This window comes from Centropristis striata, chromosome 6 (genome assembly GCF_030273125.1).
Source record: "Centropristis striata isolate RG_2023a ecotype Rhode Island chromosome 6, C.striata_1.0, whole genome shotgun sequence".
NCBI lineage: Eukaryota > Metazoa > Chordata > Actinopteri > Perciformes > Serranidae > Centropristis > Centropristis striata.
Window position 1 is genome coordinate 431,868 of NC_081522.1, and position 19,104 is coordinate 450,971.

General features: G+C 41.2%; 1 protein-coding gene across 1 annotated transcript in view; it reads left to right on the forward strand.

Moving 5' to 3' along the window:
• LOC131972763 (spondin-1-like) overlaps positions 1-19,104 on the forward strand; it is a 117,858-nt gene that overhangs the window by 39,644 nt on the left and 59,110 nt on the right. The window lies entirely within an intron of this gene.

Below are 19,104 nucleotides of genomic sequence, written 5' to 3' on the forward strand. Positions count from 1 at the left end.
TCTGGGTCCAGTGGTGGTCTTACAGTCAGAATGTCTCTATTGAACGGATAAAGGAGGATGGTTGGAACTGTGACAGAAGACAGTTCTGAACATATTTAGGGTGTTTTTTATTAACTTTTTGTCTTTCCCACGACGTTATTACTCTCTTGTACAGCATCCATTAGAATAACATGCACATAGTATATGTGTAATTATGCAAATTAGGCTATGACATCATCTAGCGACTTTTCAGACAGCCAATAGCTACTTTCTTTTTACTTTAAATCCATTATTATAGCTAACAGGAAGCCTATAGGAGCACACACAGCGACGGCCACACTCTGATGCACTTTCATGATATAAAGAAAATAATTCTTGATTAGAATTAGACTTAGACTTAGATTTAGAACTTTTAAAACATAATGATGTAAATAAATTAGATATTTAAGTGTTCGTACTTGGTAGTTGATGAAAGGATTATCCGCTGAGGGACAGACTTTCTTCCCTGATGTAAGTCTGCAGGGAGAAACTCTTTCTTGGCCCAGTGGCATCACGTGATGAACCCGGAGATGTAATTCCTGTTTAGCTGCTATGTCAAACTGACATCAACGCCAGACGCTCTTCCTGGGGCTCGGCTTAATGACAGGCTGAGGCAATAAAAATCCAAAATAACACACGTACAAAATGGCAGCTGATGAATGTGCAATAAAGTGAAATTCTCATTTGCACATCGGGCATAGTGTTAGAGAGTATGAGAGTATGAATAGCGTCTTCATACTCTCATCCTCTCATTATCCTTCTCATTAAACCTGATTAATATTGACAGTGCATGGTGCAGGATTCTGCTTCAGTTGATTGATTCTTTTGGAAACATCAGCAGACTTCTTTAGAGTGAACTATGTCTTTAGGGGATTAGATATTTTTGGAAGGCATCCACTGGATAGCACCCTGAGAGGACAGGCTGCTGCCTCAGGTCCTCAAGTGTGTGTGTGTGTGTGTGTGTGTATTTGTATGCATAAAGACATTGAACATAGCACTGTCAGAGAAGCCTGCATGAGAGGAGCGTATGTGGGTGAGTCAAATGATTACATATTTGTTTAAATCCTTAAAGGATTGACACAATAGAACGTGACACAATAGAAACTGGCCAACAGATATTCTGCTATACAGTTTACAACAAGATACGTTGCTAGCATAGACTGTATAAAATACCCGATTCAAAGAGAAATAAAGTTCCCCTGCAACAACGAGAGCCTGGAAGAAGTATTTTGCTGTAAATTGATTTAAATAACAAGATATCATGGAAATTATATGCTTTCCAGTAAAATTTTGATTGTGTTTTACAATGCTACGCATTGCAGCAGTCGGTGAAATATGTGAATATTGGTTGTTTCTTGGTGCCTGTACACATGACGTGTACTGATGTTTTTGACAGGAGAACAGGCTGAATCACACAGGTCGACAGTCCCTTTTGCATCAACAAAGAGAACAATTACTGCCTAGTTAACTGGAAGGGAACCAGAACGTGCAGTTGGTCAAATGAACATTTTTTCCATGTTTGAAGGTTAGTTCAAATTATGATTATAAAGAACCAGGTTAGCTCGTACATCAGATGAGTTTTAAATCAAATTCAGTTGTTGAAATCCATACAGTTGTAATGACAGGAGAACGGTTAACTTTCATTCACATGATCAACAGAATGTCGGTACGTGGTGAGGAGGATCTGGGTAATGAAGCAGGCGGCAACCTCCTGGTCTGAGCAGGGAGGCTAACCAGGAAGTGCCTCAAGCTGCATTCTGCCGAAAACTCCAGCAGGGGGCGCTAAGTGTGGCTGCAGAAAGATTTCTGTCCATCCATTTCAATGCAAAATGAGAAAACTTTTTTTTAGGACAACACTACGGTCTCAATCACTAGTAAAAAATCTTCTTCAAGACAATCTGATGTTAGTAGTTCTAATAATGGCCCCATTTACAAGAAAATAGAAGATAAAGAATCGTATGATTTGGGGCGGGGCTACCTTTGATTGACAGGTCACTAACAAGGAGAGCCGTCATCAGGAGAGAAGCAGAACAATGCGTATCCACGGCAACGAGTCAATAAAGTTATATATAACGTTATATAGATAGAAAAAAGGACGTTTACCGGTTTGGTTAATGACAGTTTATTTGAACGTTTTGTTCATTAAATGTCTTGTTCAGTGTTTGGTTGGACTAACAGACACTCCAAGGAGTCGCTGCTCAGTTTTCTGAGGTCAGTAAAATATATTTAGTTTTTGTTTATTGCCAAAACTAACATCCCAGTTAATGCTCCAGTTAATGCTAACAGTAATTATCAGCAGCTTCTCTCAGTCAGGTTGAGGTGTAGAGAGGCTGTAGTCAGTGATCAGATCCCTCTCCTCCTGGCGACCAGTCTAACGGTGTGTTCAGACCGGATGCGTAGCGAATATTTCGCGCGACAAGATTACATACAAAGTCAATGCAAACACGCGAATAGACGCAAATTTTTGCCGGCGGCGCGAATCAGGGGTTTCGCGTGACGCGATTGACGCGATTGACGCGAATGTCGCGGCGCGAATGAAACAACGCAAATTCACGTGAGTTCAATAAATTCAACTTTGGCGAAATATTCGCGTGACGCTGTGTCGGGACAGCCTATCAGCGTTGAGATTCTGGACGACAGTGTCCGAGATACATACATGAGAGAGAGGAGAAAAGAGGCAGGAAGGAGGAGTGGGTCGGCAGGAGGGAAAAAGGTGGAAGTACTCTGCGGTCCTCTCTCCGTGCTGAGTGCGCCTCCGGATGATGTCACTCACCCAGACACGACGGCGTGTTTTCCGACGTATCTCGGACTTCCAGAGCAGGTACAGGGACGCTATGCTTGTCATGGTTGATGACAGAATGAAATGGAGGGAATTATTTGGCGCTAAATAGTCTCTTGGGTGAAAATTTGCGAGTTATTTACTCGCGCGAGTAACGCAACGCGAAAATTCGCTACGCGTCCGGTCTGAACACACGGTAACGCTGAATTCTTTGCTTCCAACGGGCCACAAACCAACGGGTGATGTCACGGTGACTGCCTCCATTATTTATCCAGTCTATGTAATGAAGCAGCAAAGCTGTGACCTGCTGTTCCTACTGAACTTAAGCTGTACATCTCATTAATGGAACTAGTGCTGAATGACTCTTTAATGTCTCTTTGTAACAGGCTGTTAGAGGCAGGACTGATTCCTGGCACCATGTCACAGTATATCAGTATCACAGCATGACATTATATATATATATATATGGACCACCTTGAATCTATTACATATCTGTTACATGTATGTAGCTCATACTGTGTCAGTATGGCCGTCTCTGTGTCCTCTCTCTGAAAGGTGTGTCCTGGCGGTTAGCGAGGGAACAATAGTGTGTTGTTAGTGGTGTTGGTGGGCTGTTAGTGGGCTGTTAGTGGGCTGTCAGAGTGGTGTGTGGCTGTCAGGTTGGGTTTGGGCTGTTGTGTGGAGACATTGGAGGCTGACGGACAGCCCTAACTCCTCTCTTGGCTGGCTCTGTCTGTCTCTGGGGCTAACTACCCCGACACAATGGAAACTTCAGCCTTTTGCATAGCAGAATGAAATGGCTTGATTGTGTACTGTAGACTGGAATGTTAGCTATTGAGCTGTAGAATGAAACAGCTCGATTGTACACTGTACACTAGACGTCAGCCTTTGAGTTCTTGGACTTTGTGAGTCTTCCATTTTTTTAGTTTTTTAGTTTTTTTTTTGTTTTTATCCAACAAAAAGGTTTTGTGTCCTGTGCTATGTTGCATTCACAGACCCCACAATGCGCCCGGTATTTCAGCTCCAGAACTGTTTGAGAAGCTGTTTGGAGCCTCAAGTTCAAGAATACAGGAAAGAAAAATAAAATCATATGTATTATAATTGATGGTAAGGATGGGCGTTTGGAAGAAACCTGTCAACTCGAGCATCTATAACGCTAACGATCAATTAATCGATTAATCAATATGTTTTTATACATATATATATATATATATACACACATATATTCATACTCCAGAATGTTTTTTTTTTTAAACATTCATCGGCAAAATAAAAGATATATCTACAGTACTATGCAAAAGCCTTTTTTGATAACAGAAACTTTTATTTTGAAAGGACAAAAAGAGACTTCCTGTCAATTGTAAAACTAACTAGGTGAGGTGATACTGCAAAGATAACGTCAAGGAGTTCAGTGTTTTATGTTTTAGCCCCCGAAGAGGTATGAGGTCAGTTTTCACAGTAATCCTGCATATTTAAATGTGTTTTGTGTTTAAATAAGTTTTGGATCAAATTAAACTCTGTAATTCATGCTAGCAAGATTCGATACAGTAAGCTAGTTTTGCTGAAATTAATACTCTTGTATTTCTGTGTGTTTTATAATTGTTATTGCAACTTTCAGTTTGCAAACTGAAGCTTTATCCAACTTTATTCTCAGCTCATTGGCTGATTCACTTACGGCCGCAGAACTGAATGTTCGGCCGTGTTTCAGTTCAGTGAGTCAGTTCAGAAACAAAAATCTCATTAAGTAACACATCTTATTTCTATATTAAATCTAAAATGTTAAAACATCAATGTGTGGTTCTTTAAGGGGTTATGTATGAGCTTTAAAGCCAATTAAATAAGATTATTTTCTCATTGTTTAGTCTGACGAAAACATTACATTTATGTTAAATACTGTAGTTCAGCTGTAACTGTGTGATCAATAACCCGAGGGGAAACTCTGCCAGATGGCCTGTGGGATTCAAATTACCTTAAGATCATCAGCAGACTATTTTCAAGGTGATAATTCAAATAATTTTGTCACATAAATGGACACAAGGTCTTCATTATCATCCCTGAGTGAGTGATGATTTTCTTTCAAGTTCGATGCACATTCACACACTTTACCTTGTAGATGAAACAGTTTTCTATAGTTGTTAAAGAGATATTGAAGTTATCTTTTTTGAGGATTTTAGACACAAGCAAAGAAAGCACACACATACACATTCAAAGCTTTTCAATTCTCTGGGGCGTCTGAGTTCAGACCGGGTGAACATCAGTGCTTGGTGTAAAGGTGGGAAGCCGACATGGGTCAGTAATCCCTGTCTTAGCCGAGAATCCCAACCATCCACAGGAGCAATCAGCTGTGGTGATGTGTGGACAAAGCCTCAAGACCAGACCCTGCAGCCCAGAGCAGACCCCGATCCCCCACTGACACGGGCCAAGCCTGGCACAAGACAGGCAGGCTGGGAGACAGACAGGCAGGGAGACAGGCAGGCAGGGAGACAGACAGACAGACAGACAGACAGGGAGACAGACAGGCAGGGAGACAGGCAGACAGGGAGACAGAGACACAGGCAGGGAGACAGACAGACAGACAGACAGACAGACAGGCAGGGAGACAGACAGGCAGGCAGACAGACAGGCAGGGAGACAGGCAGGCTGGCAGGGAGACAGACAGGCAGGGAGACAGACAGGCAGGGAGACAGACAGGCAGGGAGACAGACAGACAGACAGACAGACAGACAGACAGACAGGGAGACAGACAGACAGACAGGCAGGGAGACAGACAGGCAGACAGACAGACAGGGAGACAGAGACCAGACAGACAGACAAACAGACAGACAGACAGGCAGGGAGACAGACAGACAGACAGGTCTGATCCTCCCACTGAGATGATGTGAGTCCCAGCCAGAACGTCTCTGTCAGCTTGTTCCAACATAAATCATGTTGTTCAGAAAGCACGAGGTGCATTTAATAACCAATGAATTACTCAGAGAATATTCTGAACACAAACACTGAGACGCTGAATAGGTGTTTACACTAAACTCTGCTCCATGTTGCAGTGTGAACCTGGAGAGAGTCACAGTCACATTGAACTGGTGCTGCCTGCATTACTTTCCAGAATCATGACCTAAATCTTTTTGTTTGTTTAACTTGGCCATCGTGCCGTCCATCACATTCTCCCTGCATGTGAGCACAAAGGCCCAGTGGACAGGGCCCGACATGCATGAGCTTGTGGAAACTATGTGTGATAAAGCTCATTTTAAAGGCTTCAGGCACATATCAGTTCATACCACAGCACACCAGCTGAGCATCTCTGCTTTCTGAAAACACACCTCTGTACTGCTGGACCCATTGACTGAGCAGCATTCAGCAACAGGTTTAAATCTGCCTAAAGTGCTTCTGTCGCTTCACTGGAGCTGTCAGAATAAGGCACATATCGTTATGAATGAATTGTGTTTGTTTCAACTCACTTTGACCCTGAACACGAGTAGGTGCATGTCAGGGATATTTGATCATGATTAGCATAATTGATGGTGTAAAATCTGAGCTAAATTCTCCGACAAAAACATCACCCAAGAGTTGAAAAATGAAACGCTCTTTGAAATGCATTTCATGTTTTATTAATATGGCAATTAAGCAAATGAGATGTATCATAAGCTCGAGAGGTTTTTGTAGGTATACTTAGCTTGGGTAGCTGTTAGCCCTGCTGTCAGTCAGTATGATGAGCTTCTTCTTTTTTTAACCAAATCCTGCTCATTTTACCCTTCCTTTAGCAGGTTAACCTTAACCAAGTTGTTTTTTAAAACTGTTTTCAACAGCAATCATTCTGTGTTTGAAATGTGTTGCAATCATCAAGTGTTGCACAAATGTGAAATGCCAACATTTAGTTGCAACTGGGTTGAAAATCTATGCAGCAAAACCAGAGATATTGGCCCTCATTTATTAAACGAGCGTAGAAACGAGCGCAGATCTGAGCGTATACTTCGTCTTACGACAGGATTCACGTGTGATCTATCTAACGATCGTATCTCTCCAATCACAGCGTAAGAATGGTCGGCTGTTGATAAATGTGGCGGCTCCAAACAATTTAAATACCACGGCCTAATATGAACCCAATTCAGAAGACTCGCCTCGAGACGCCGAAGGGCGCAATACGGCCAAAAAGAGGATTTTTCCCCCCTCAAGTCAGTTTTATTAGCAAAGAGCACAATTACAAATAACAACAGGCTTTTTTAAAGAGACAGGCACTAAAATTACCATTTCAGACAGGGTGAGTACAGGTATATTTGGACAGTATTAGAAAAAAACCTAAAATACAAGTATGAGCCTGAAAATAAGCACAAAATGTCCTCTAAGTCACTTGTTTGTGCCATTTAAGAATAAACTGCTTGCAGTAATCTTGCATGTATGTTTTGCAGAGGTCTTCTTCAGATATAATTTATCACAAATAACTCTTTCCAGTGTCTAGAGAACCACGTGATATATTGTTTCATCATGGCATGTGTGTTTATTGTTGATTATAAACAGCACACACAATACATGTCGCCTTTATCAAGCCATTTAAAGTTACCTGAGCACATTTTCAAGTGTCAGTAGGTTAAGAAGAGTCAGATTTGTGTCTCTTTTGTCTAGATTAACGTAATACATTTTAATGTCACCACTCTCTTACTCAAGAAACAAAATCTAACTATTGATTGCTTGGAAATGTCACATGCAAGTGTAGATTATAAAATGTGAAGAGCTCCTGACCAAGAAGTAAATCCTCAACCCTTTTAATGCCACGGTGCAGTGACACAGGATAAAGAAGAATGTGTAGCTAGCTAATTATTAGTCCCTGTGAAATGCCACATGCTCTCAGCCAGGTGTGATCACAGACAGCCAAATGTCAAGAGCTGCTGACCGACAAAGTGTGATCACAGGCCCAGTCAATCACATTTTAATGAAGTAAATGCAATTCTCTGCCTCTGTAGTGATTCCTGCATCTAAAGTCTCTAAAACTTCCGCAGCTGGTGTGCTGCACCGTGCTCTGCTGCTCACCTCTAAAAGGATTTGTCGACTGGGTTCCTCTTCCTCTACCAGCATGCATTGCTCAGCAGGCGCTTCGGGGCACCGCCTGTCATGGCTACAGCTGTTGTGAAAAGCCATTTGACGTGCGATTCTTTTGTGCGGAAGCTTAACATGTTTTAAAAACTGGCTCAGCTTTTAGCACTGTAGGGAGCAGTCAATAGCTCACCTTTCCCTTTTAAAACAGGGGGACAAAGGAAGCAGAGTATAAAGACAGGTGGATGCAGCCCCAGTTTCCCCTCCTAACGGTGCCCCGAGCCATGGGCCTGGCCACATATCGCCCTGGGCTAGTACCTACCAGCCTCTCTGGGGAACAGCTGCAGCTGATATTTCCTCTGCACAAAGCCACTCTTCTTTCCATTACAAAGTCTCAGTCTGACAAAAAGTTTGAGTGTTAGAAATGTGTCACTATGACCTTGTGTGTGTGGAATGGTCATGGAGGGTTTTCAAACGGTGAACTAAGGCTGCTTCACTCCAACCTTCTTCTCCACACATCATATCAAAGCTATTTGTACCTAGTTATGTTGCTTTATTTCATCAATATTTGTATTGACTTTTTTACATAGTAAACCAAGTTGGCATGTTGAAAGACAATCAGCATATCACCAACTCGAGAAAAGGGATTGGATCCATCATTTGGTCATGACCAGATTATTATTATTATTATCATTAATATTATTATTATTATTATTATTATTATTATATATCAGTTATCATCCCAAAACTATGGGCGAGTAGGGGCCTACCCAAGCGGACAAAGTTTACAGAAGCATTTGGGTCCATTCATTTGGCCTCAATCGCTAGTAAAAAATATTTTTTAAGACAATGTAATGTTGATTGTGTAAAAAATGGCCCCATATAGAAGAAAATACTTCATTGACAGTTCCATGGATACACATTACATGTCAGCTAAATGACATGTAATGTAAGAAATAAAAGATGGTATGATTTGGGGCGTGGCTTCCCTTGATTGAAGGCGAGCCGTCATCAGGAGAGAAGAAAAGATATATTTATCCACGGAACTGTCAATTAAGTTTTGGTCTCATAACTTGACCCTTTCACACTGTATTTTTACTTAATGACAGTTTATTTATATGAACATTTAGTTAATTAAAAATGTTCTTGTTCAGCGTTTGGTTTGATTATTAGACACTCCGAGGAGTCGCTGGTTATTTGTTTTCATTAGGTAAGTAACAAACATTTTGTTTTTGTTTTTTTGCTAGCTAAAATGAACATCCCAGTTTCCGTTTATGGAAACAAGATGGCAATAAGTGTAACGCTGTCCACAAACCAGTGGGTGACATCATGGTGACTACGTCCATTAACATACAGTCTATGGGCCTACAATACCATCTAGTAGGTCCAGCAGGTTGTTCTCAGCTCTTTATTGGGCTGCTATATTAATATTTATTGTGGGTGGTGCCCTCTAGTGGCCGTAGTAATTATGGATGATGACGGGCGGAAGTGATGTTGTGGGAACATGGTATAATACGTGTAATAACATGTATAATACAAGTGTTCTGCTGCATTCATTGTTGATAATAAGTTCACTTCCCTAGTTTATAACGTAGTAGCGCCATCTAGTGGTATTCTAGAATATGGTTTTCTGCTCTTAGCTGTTCTTATCTTCACTTCAACGTGTTGTGGCCAGTCGCTGCCTATTTGTGAATTTTTAATTTGGTCCATAGATCTGTTACCTTGTTTCTTCCAAGAGCCAGTAACTTTCGCCAACATTGCTGGCAACTTTCTTTCATTCCTCCTTTCACCTATCAAACTGTCTTTCTTTCTGTCCTTCCTTCCTCTTCCTCCCCTGCATTTCCTCCTCACTGACTAACTGATTGACATCACTTCACCAAAACCCGGAATGTCTTTCTTTGCTCTTTTTTTCTTGACGGTCTCATCCATCTTCCCCTTCTTTTCTCTCTCTTCTTTTTCTTACTTTCTCTTTCCTCTTATAGTGTTTTTTTAAATTATTTTTTCTCTCTTTGTAAAGCCTTTATTTCAGACAGATTGTCAGAGAAGGGTGGAGGAGATAAGGCAAGGTAAAGAAGAAGAGAGCTATCCTTCTCTTCCATCTTTCTACTCAAAACACTTCACAGGAAATTGCTGCTGACGTGCCACAGATGGACAGAACGGCAGAGAGGCAAACACAAACCACTCCCTACATCTTTATTGCTTCTACAGAAAGAAAACACAAGCACCAAGTCTTCCTCCCATTCCTTTCACATGGCTGACACCTGTCAGATTAAGAGCGAAGGAAGTAATGCTAAGTGATTTACTTTCTCTTTCTCTTAGTGTATCTCTGTGTGCGTGTTCACAAACTGTCGCTGCTCTCCGAGATGTTTTGTCAAGCCGTCACAGCGTCTACACTCCACCGAGAGAAATGTTTTTGTAGCGCTGCTCAAAATGCCTCAGCAGGGAAATGTTCTCTCGGTTGGTAGTTAGCCAGCATCACTGTTGGACGATGAAGGGGAGTCAGCTCCTTCAGTCAAAGTCTTCCTGCTGTTCCATACATCTTTTTACCTTTTAAATGGCTGCAATAAAAGCTTTTTTTTAATCTAAATTTTAATTTAGATGCTGTACTGTACTGCACTGTACTGCTACAGAGCTAACTGTTAGCCTGTTAGCACATACACACTGTACTGCTACAGAGCTAACTGTTAGCCTGTTAGCACATACACACTGTACTGCTACAGAGCTAACTGTTAGCCTGTTAGCACATATACACTGTACTGCTACAGAGCTAACTGTTAGCCTGTTAGCATGTACACACTGTACTGCTACAGAGCTAACTGTTAGCCTGTTAGCACTGTGTGCTACTGTGCAGCACTGACTGTCCTGCCTCTTAAAGGAGCCACACCCTCTTACAGACTTTTTGTGCTATTTCATTAACACTACAAATGTTTGGCAGGCAGTAGGAATTGCCAAGAAAATCTCAGAAACAGCTCTTTATATATTATTTATAATATATCATAATATAATATTTATCTCAGAGCAATTTCTGTTAAAAGGGAGTCTATATTATTTGTTTTGATAGTAGTTTATTTATTTATGTTTTATTTATCTAGGATGTTTTAATATTTTTTTTCCACATTTCAATTCCAATGTTTATTATTCTTGAGATTTAAAAGTGTATTACTATTATTTCATGTAGTGACATGAAGGGAGAAATCAGTACAACACAGTCTGCCTCATAACTTTTTAGTCACCCTTCTCCATCTGAAGCCCTGAAGTATTTTAACCTTACTGTAAACACAAGGAAAGAACATTATTTTCCCATCACATTATTAACATATCCCATTTTCACCCTTACACCGTGGAAAAGGATGTACTCCACAATACGATCATTTATCATGATAGTTTCTGGGAAAATATATCGTCCTAAAAAATGTAATATCGTGACAGGCGATATACGGAGAGAAAGACGGGGACGAGTGCAACGCTGAATACTTCAAACAGGAAGTGAACCCAACGCGTGACGTCACGATGACTTCCTCCATTATTTATATCCAGTCTGTGATCCCAGTTGAAATATGAAAGTAGTTGAAACGCCAGCGACCACATCACGCTGTCTCTTGGGGAAACAAAAGGTGATCGGCAGCTTGTCAAGCCTTCATCAATAACGACACTGATGCCAACAGCGTTTTCCTGATGGGGAATCATTTTATTTTTATTGCGTCCTTGTTATTCATCATAGAGCAACTCCCATCTTGAAATGTATTTTTGTCGGAGGTGTCTTGATGAATTCATGCTGCAGCCTTACATGAACTTGACGCCTCACACTTCTGCCTGCCTCCAGGCATCTTCTTTTAATCAGAGACATACCATCTTCGGAAGAAGAGAAAAAAAACAAGTAGAATACATTACTCTTTTAACCCCAATTCCGCTGCTGCATGGAAAATGATGCTTTGCTTGTTTACATAGTTCACACATAGTTTTATGTTATACGTTTCACAGCCATGCGTGTCTGAGCTGCTCTTCGTTGGCTCTGCAGTGGTTTGACAGTGTTTGTCAGGCTGGTCATACAGCAGGTTGCAATGAAGGCTGCTGTCAGCCGCACTATATTTGGACTTAACTTCACTTGTCTCCGAGAGCGAGAGGTGGGTGGAAAAATGAGAGACAGCTCAGCCCGCCACTGGCTTTGTGTGTGTGTGCGTCTGAGAGTGTGTCTTTTTTCTCAGTGTGCATCTTTGTGATTTGTGCACACGTGGGAGTAGTATTATGTAGTGCTATCTTGAGTTCTCGCTGTGAAAGAGTGAGAGGTAGTTAAGTCAGGGAGCAGCTGACGACAACGGGACACACACACACACACACACACACACACACACACACACACACACACAGTCGGTCCTGGGGGGTTTTTGGAAAGCTTTCGGCCGCTGACAGACGGACAGCGTCTCACAACTAACTCTAATTGGCTGAGAGTTTCAGGGGCGAGACGACTGGATGAATGAAGCGGAGGATGAAGGAAACGACAGCCGAGAAACATCCTCCCCAGTCTGAGAGATTATTTCATTTTATTTGTGCTCGGCAGCTCAGCTTTCTAGTACCAAGTGATGACTGCATCTCTGATATTTTATTACCTTCTGCCCCGTCACAGTGAAGAAAGCATGAGCGGGATTTTCTTTATAGGCAGCACAAATGCATATGCAGTTAATGGAAAAATGCAAGTGGATGGGAAGAGACATGTGTCCAGACAAGGTGGCAAAAATTGAGGTGAAGAAACATTCATGCAAGTGTAGAATGTCTCAACTTGAGTGAAAAACGTGCATTTATTTCAAAGCTCCTTGAGAGTCAGAAAGCTCTCTTATTTCAGAACTTAGCATGAACTTTATCTTTTAGTTTCCAAAGGCCTGTTTCTCAGCATCAGCAGGTGTTTTACATCGTGAGTTTTAAGTTTCACTGGTGTTTCTAGGAGAGAATCTGACTGGACGTTTACTTGTAACTTGTTCTCTTCAACCTTCTGTTATTCTGCTTCATTCCGTTTGTACTACTTGTCAATTATGGTAGCTATATTTGGTCAGCAGAACAAGCTCAATCTTCCCCCTGTGTGCTGCTTTCATGTTTGCTAATCCTCTCAGAAAGATGCTTCAGATCCTAAAAGCCTGTTCTTGACCAGGAAGCAAGAAAGCCTTTTCTCTGGCAAGCCTGCAGAGTGCCAGACTTTTTTTCCGGAGAACTACCCGCATTTGATCAGATTATTGTCAACATAGGGTTGGTTCATAACAATATCTGTGGCTGGTGGGCACCAAGGTGTTAAATTTCAAGATCTAATTCAAAAGGCAGATGTTATTTGTGCTGTAGTGGATAACACGTCGCTGATTATGGCCAATGGATCAAACAAAAGGCGGACTTTCACCCAGGAGAACAGGGTTCGTGTCCAGTGTGAAAACAAAAGTAAGGGCGCTTTCAAAACCCAAAGTTTAGTCCGTTTTGATCGAACGGTTCAGTCTTTGTTGGTTCGTCTGGTCTCTTGTGAACGCTCCCGTCGTACCCTGGTGCGGACCAGAACCACCAGTCCCAGACCACTCGCAGAGAGGCTCCCTCAACGGTTCGATTCCACTGTGAACTAAATCCGACCAGAATCTGAACCAATTAAAGGAAATGAACCAAAACGCAGTGGATTGTGGCCGATGTAGAGCATTTTGTGAGATGTACACAGATAAAAGCATAAAGTCATTCAGTTTCGCTCTACCTTCGTCGTAGTAGTGGCACATCAAGGCGCTTCTCTGATTAAACAGGATCATCATCATCGGAAATTATGAATCAACACATTACTGACGACCCGGAGACTCAACAGGAGCTCGTTCTAAGCATTTCTCTCTACATTGATCGGAACATCAGATTATAGCCGGTAAAATTAAAGATACTCGGTTACATGTTGCTTTTTTTTTTTACATTTTTCAAAGCCAACTTTTCAACCAATAAGAAATAATAGTGTGAGTAGATTTCCAGCCCTTCATTTTCGTACACGTCCCTCTTCAAAAAAATTTTATTTTTATTTGGTCCACTTACATTTCTGCCATGTGAAAGTAAACCAGACTAAATACAAAACAAACCAAATGTATCAATTTCACTCTGATTAGGACTGACTGAAGATTTGGGTTATGAAAGCGCCCTAAATTACTTTTTATGTAACTTCTGTTTTTAAGTATGTTCCATGGCTCATCCTCGTAATAACTTCACTTCCGGCATTTACGTACATTTATTTACTGTGTAATATGTTTATATCGCGCATAGGTGTCGTTATGGCTGGTATTGACAAAAGGTCTATTGTGTGGTTTAGGTTGGACATCTGGTTGGTTGTAACAGGTAATCAGTACCACCTGCTATAAAATATGCATATTGTTGTTTTGCAGCACTCGTGGACTAAATTGTGAGCAAGAAGTTATCGTGGCCTCTTATGCTGAACACATTTAAAAAAAATAAGACAAAAATAAGTCATTTTTTTGCATGAAATGAAAAACTGCAGATTTCTCATTGCCATGACGACTAATAAGAGGCGGAAAAATGTGACTTTTCTTTTGATTTAATTATTCCTTTTAAATGACAGCATGCTGAATGCAGCGAATGTGTAGGTGTTAATATGCTGACAGCGTTGTCTACAGGATAAACTCTTCCCAGTGTAGCTCCAGTCATAAAGGGATATTTCGGGATTTAGGATTTTTGGATGTGCTGTAGTTGTATTTACTGGCATTTTTCAAGAAACAAAATAGTGCCAAGTGAAGTTGCTTTTTGATATGCACAAGGACTATGTGGTGGAATGGGGGACCTTTTAGTGTGCATGTAGTTTTGTGGAGTAAAACCTTGTAGTTTCTTGACCCAGCCAGCTTTCCAGAACTATCTATTCCATGATCGGAACCGGCCAGAAAGTAAGATAATAGGTGCGTTTCCACTATAGTCGAATACCCAGAATGAGGCGGCTCTCCTTTGCCGAAATGCCCCCTAGCGACCATTTGACCGGCCATTTTCCTCCCCTGAAAAAGGCCTGGTTGCTGATTGGATAGAAAGCTAAGTGGGATGTGACGTGTATCTCCTGGTGTCTCTCCCTTTCATTCCTATCGAACTGCTCTTTGAGGATTCGTCTCATCTCGTTTATAATCATCGCTGCCATGAGCATGAACACAGCGACAAGAACCACAGCAGCTCCTTCCATCTGGGCATCTCCTTCCTTATTGTTTAAATTTGGTGCGCTTCCTGTGTTAAATCTGTCGTGTATGTGACGTCACGGTCAAAACTGTCGCTAAGCCGTTACACAATGATGGAAAACCGTACGTCATCTCGTGTCTCTCGGGTCTCGTGATCCCTCTGGGCCTTTTATTTGTAATGGAGACACGCTGACTGAGGCCAGCGGCCCTTTTTACCCTGATGAAAACACGCCTCATAGCTTTGCATCCACCACACTACTGGCAAGTATTTCACACAACTTAATGTCCAAAATCCAGAGCTATCCCTCAAAGTTAATGGTTCAACGATGTAGCTGGGTAGGATGAAGAGTAAAATGAGGTTGGGACATTTGCTGGGAGGAAATTTTAGTAACTGGACCTCTTTGAATTTTAATGTGAACCCAGTTGAAACTACTTGTATTGATTGTATCTGTCCTGGTCAAATTGATCACTATTAGTGGATGATTATTATAACTGATTTTTCCCCCTTATCTGTCTATGACATAGACAGCATCAGCTATTTACTGGCTAACTGACAGTTCTTCTAACTTCCTCCTCACCAAACACCAGCACCGTGGTAACCTCTGGTGACCGATGAGCTCCGGGCATCAACCGATGATGATGATCAATGATTCTGTCCCAAGTTTTTTGATCCATATGAGACAGGCATGTCCAAACTATTCCAGAAAGGGCCATGTGGCTGCAGGTTTTCCTTCCAACCAAGCAGAAGCACAACAGACACAAGTCATTTAATCAACTGATCTCATGGTTCAATCAACTAATCAGTCGAGCTAGCTGTGTTCTGGATTGGTTCCAACAAAAATCTGCAGCAGCATTTATGGAATAGTTTGGCCATGGCTGATATAGGCAGATCATCACAGTACCAATGATCGAGCACCACCATCAGGTTGAAAGTTTAAATCACCCAATACTTTAGTTTCTCACCAAATGTCTGCAAAACTAATAAAATTCCGTCAGCTTGAGCTGTACTTTGTGCTGCATGCTGATGTTAGCAGCCTCACCCAGTTGCTAACATAACTTGGTTCTTGAACCGGTTGAAACATGCCCCTTTTACCTGAATAGAATTCTGAAGAAGAAGCCGAGACAAATCCAAACTTAAAAAGTCAAAAGCAAACTTTGGAGAACAGCATGAGCAGCTGGGACAGCTGGACTCACCGACATGAGATAATTCTCTCCTTCATCTCCTTTGGTTTAAAGCAGCTAAACATTAATGTGCAGTTTATGGACACGAACACTCAGATGATTGAGTCCTGAAACTCAAATGTCTAAGTTATTAGTTTTTCTTTTTACTTCCACATGGAGCTTCCGACAGGTCTTTTAGTCCTGAGACTACCTGGGATAAATATATATTAAAAGTAATTCAAATAGGAATTTTACAGCAGGTTGTTGGTTTACAGCTCAATTACAGTCTGGTGTTACACGGCATGACAGCATCTCTCACAGTGCATCCCATGCCTCTGTCTGTCTTTCATCTATTGTTGAAAGACTTTACTGCTTCACTTTGTAGTGGGACTTCATTTACTCTCAACGCTCAGATGCACTGAGGATATTTGGCTTTTACTGTCAGTGTTGTATCTTTTCCTCTTCACTGTGGAGGAGACGACTGGCCTTAATGGCCTTTTCTTCCATAATTTGCACACATTTTAATTCCTTAATGCCTTATGTGACACTTCAGTGGTCTGTTGAATTATCAAATATCAGTCACAATGTTCTTTTTTACATTTTTGTGATGCCAGTGATCCTTTAAACTGGTGTTTTTTTAAAGTCTGCTTGTAAAGACGATGTGACAGCAGAGCCAAATGGATAAACCAGTGATGTATAAGTGATGGATTAGATTAATAGAACTGTGGTTGTAATAACTCTTGCCCAGTGGTAAATGTTTAATAAGGTATTTCAAAATGCATGGCGCTGACACAAAGTGTTGTCCACAATGGATCGTTTTTACTCGGGGCTAAAGATCCCCTGTCAGCAAATCAATGGGAGAGATTGAAGCTGTAGCGAGACGGTTTGTTAGGCTGGCGGGCGCCGTGGGGCTTGTCTTGTCCTTGGCAATGTCTTACTTCATTTTAGTTTGTTTGGTCATTTGACTTCTCTGTCAGGGTTTCTTTTAGGGAAGGTGGTAAGGGGATTCTGCCTAAGCCTGGTTGAAAGGAGAAGAAAAAAAACTGAAGATGAGAGAATAGGAGAACATAAGGCACTGAATTCTTTTGGGAAACTTGCTCTTGTGATAATGAAGTGACAACAATCCACAAGGATTTTTAAACCTAAAACTGAAGAGTCATGTAATTCCCAAAGGCCTCTCGGCAAAACTATCTCTGCCAGGCTGAAGCCTGATGGTGAAGTCTGGTTAGTTATGGTTTCACTGCAAGGTGGTTAGGGCCTAATGTGATTACAGACATAGTCCAAATAAATTTTTTTTATTAATAATAGCTTTTCTCAATCAGTGAATGGTCCAACAAGATCTCCAACCTAAATGACAGAATAGAGCGTTTGTAGAGCGGAGCGTTCTAAAAAATAACACACACGTCTTTATACACACACAAACAGGCAGCAGTTTCTGTGGATTTAGGCTACAAAACCACTGACTTAGGTTTAGGGCAAAAACTTCCTGGTTAGCTTTATAAAACACAGTTTAAACAGTAAATAAATGTACGTGAATGCTTGAAGTGGGGCTACACAGTGGTGCAGTGGTTTGACTGGCCTGCAGCTCTTCTCTCTGAGGAGTTTTCATGTTCTCAACGTGTCAGTGTGGGTTCTCTCAGGATCCGCCTCCCGAAGTCCAAAAAGATGCACTTAGGTTTAATTGTTGACTCTAAATTGTCCATAGGAGTGAATGAGAGTGTGATTATCTGTCTCTATGTGTCCAGGATGTACTCCGTCTCTCATCAGTGTCAGCTGGATCGGCTCCAGAGACCCGAGTGCAGATAAGCGGTTAAGGATCATGAATGAATAAATTGATGAATGAATGCTAGAAGTGAAGTAGCTACGAGGGTAATGTAGTTGTATTTTACTGTCTAATTACTCCCATTATTGATGTTTTTGAGACCAGTCTGAAGGGTCAGAATTTGAAAATGGCTAAATTGCAATGCATTTATTTGCTGTGAAGTGTGAATAATCAGGATGAAAATGCAAATGACTTCATGAAAACATTGGAAAGATGTGGAAGCCTAAATGATGGCGCTTTAATGCTACAAACAGCTCGATGGCTATGTGGTTGGAACAAGGTGCTGCAGAAGATGTGTGGCTTGATTACTAAGTGCTTTTGTTGACTGCATTTTCTTTGGCATTCCTTTTCAACATAAGTACATCTTTCAAAGCTGAAGTAACCAGATAATTGAAAAAGGCAAGAGGAAAAAAAGAAGCAAGGATTTGAGCTGGAGTAAGATGTGAGAACGTTTGCTCCACTGTTTTCAGGATGGGGCCTCTGGGCTACAAACTTTCTCATTTTACAGCTAAACAGTCATTAAAATATGTTTCTGAAAACATCTGAGGTGAGAAATGGGCAATGCAGTGTCAGAATCCTCATCCATATTTGATCAGCGCGGCCTCCTTTGATACTTTGACTGCAGTTCACGAGCAGACATTGACATGATTGACAGCCGTGTTGGAGACCGCTCGGCACCGATTGGTCGCAAATTCAATTAAGAGCATTTTCAACAGATATAGATATAAAACTTATTTAGGTAAAATTTACCAACTGTAGCTTTAATGTCAGTGATAAAACTGACACACTATCTGTAATAAGATAAAATAATCTTGGCCTGCTGTGTTTTGCACAATATTGCAGTGCACCATGTGATCTGACAGCATCAGATCACTTTTGTCACACTGAAATGAACCAGGCCTGCACTCAAGGCACAAACATTGAAAGACCTACGCTGAAGACTCTCTTCTTCTTCACAGAATGTTATTAAGTAAAGCTTTTTTTCTTTGTTGCTGATATCTGGGGGCATTTCTCTTTCTTTCTTTTTCCTTTGTCTGAGTTAAATGCTCCCAAAAACACTTTCTTTTATGTTTATGTCCCCTTAAATGTCCCACCTTGACTATAGTGATGGGCAAACTAGATTAGGT